Raw genomic sequence first — 2,126 nt, 5'->3', positions numbered from 1 at the left:
AAAAAAAACCCCGAATAACTTCATCTGCATATATGTTAACCTAATGTTCTGAAACATCTGATCATTAACATTTTACAGTTAGAGACCTTTCGTTATCCCCTGTCGAAACTCTTAAAGCCAGAGCAGTCCTCGACGTCAAAAGCTCATCAACGGAGAGCTCCAGAAAACATTGTTTTGTCCTTACTGATATAACATGAAACGTGGGGATTGATGAGTAACATTCTTTTCATGGCACGCTAAATGTCAGAAAGTGAGTGAGCCTCCTTCAGACATGCTGATCACATGACATAAGTGACCCGGTGACCCCAGAAAGCTCTCTCCCTTTCTTCACATAAATTTCACAACCAGCCACCGTATAAGAAGCCACATCAACTATGGCTCGAAAGTGTGGTTTCCGCACGCCTGATTCTTCTGGTTTAGAAAGGGTTCGTATCCTCTATCCTGACAAAACGTACGAAATCTGAGTTACGTCGGAGCTGACAGAAGGTACACGAGGGCACTGTTCGTAGCCGACATTTGTTATGGGCCGGATATTATCCTCAGGGATTTCTATGCATGAATTCACTTGGGCTTCGAAATAGCACAGCGAGGTGGGTAGCCGAATATCTGCTTTTCAGAAGGGGCAGCGGAGGCACAGAGGAGGCTGGTGACTTGCCTGACGTCTCACAGTTAGTAAGTGGTCGTGTCGAGATTTGAACCCAGGCAGCCTGGCTCTGGTTCCTGCAGGTTTATGCAGTGCGTTACATCCCCTCTGTACTAAATTCACCAGTCACGACTCTTATAGAAAAGTAAGTGCTAAGTCAAAAGCAAGATCACACTGCTTGTGCTATAAAGAATCAAAACTGAATAGGGACGATTCCTGGTACCGTAACGAGCCAACACGGTGTCATAAGGAGGCTTGTCGCTCGCTGGGAGGGTCTGACCGAACCACACTGCACACTCAGTGCTCTGTCTGTCCCTATGGCCTTGATACTGTCACGTTAGGTTGTTGTCGAGCTGCATTAAAAATAAAAACCCATTTAACTATCTTTACGCATTTATGTGGGAACACCAGGTGACGTTTCTACTGGTCTGATGGGACGAGATTTGTCAGATTTAGATAAATATATTGGGTCTAATAAATATATATTAGATAAATATATGACTTCCCCCTTCGTTTGTGCCACGAGCGAGCACTTAGAGTTTGTAGAGCTCTCTCTGCGTGTTCTCATGTCACCTCGTTCGACAGGAGACGTCAAAAGACTCAGTGTGGCGGAGGAGAGCATTAACCTGGGCTTGCATGCAAGAACGGGACCTAGTTACAGGACCGTCACTTCACATAAAAAGAAGCTGCCTCGCTCGCGTTCGAGGCACACGCATGCCCTTGACCCCCGCCCCCGGCCCCCGGTTAAGGAAACGGGAAGTAATAAGCACGAAGTCCTTCCCATCTCCCGTCCTGCACGGGCAGAGGAGGCTGGTCTTAATTCCAGACCTGCCATCGTCCCCCACTGTCACCGACCCGCCCCCGGCTCCCACTAGGCATGAACCCACGGGAATGCAGGTCCCAGCCGAGCCCGGCTGACAGTGATGTTGCATCAGTCGACAGTATAGGGTCCTATTTTGCAACAAAAGCTGTGGCTTTATAATGAACGAGTGTGCAGGGAGGAGTGGAGAAAGACAGGGGCCTCTGGCGTCACGGTGCCAGCAGACGCCAGCCCTGTGCCGACGCCACGGGGCTTCGGGGAAGCGAACCCCGCCCCATGTGCTCGCCTCCAGAATCAGATGCCGTGTCAAATGTCTGCTGAGGAGTGGCCGAGGGCAGCGTGCTAATTTTACAATTCAAAGTTATAGCTCTCTTCCCCGAGAGGACACACGCATGCACGGCCTCTTAGACTCGAAGAACGGGCGAGGTGGACATGCGGTCGGGACATTGAAGAATGGCAGGGGACAAAGGAGCCCCTGCCCCACTAGGGGAGAAACAGAAGAGCTCCTTAGGAAGGTCCGCGTCTGCCGGGGTCCACAAGCGCAGGCAGGATTTCGGCGTGGGGCGCCAGGGCCCGGGGTGCGCGCCTCGTAGGCGAAGGGAAGGCGTGAGCAGGCAAGACGCTGGGAGCGTGTGGTCCGTCCAGCCCGGTCCAGCCCGGTCC

This window comes from Pteropus vampyrus, unplaced genomic scaffold (genome assembly GCF_000151845.1).
Source record: "Pteropus vampyrus isolate Shadow unplaced genomic scaffold, Pvam_2.0 Scaffold4450, whole genome shotgun sequence".
In the NCBI taxonomy this organism is placed as follows: Eukaryota; Metazoa; Chordata; class Mammalia; order Chiroptera; family Pteropodidae; genus Pteropus; species Pteropus vampyrus.
The sequence above is the reverse complement of the archived record's forward strand: the minus strand, read 5'-3'. Positions refer to the sequence as shown.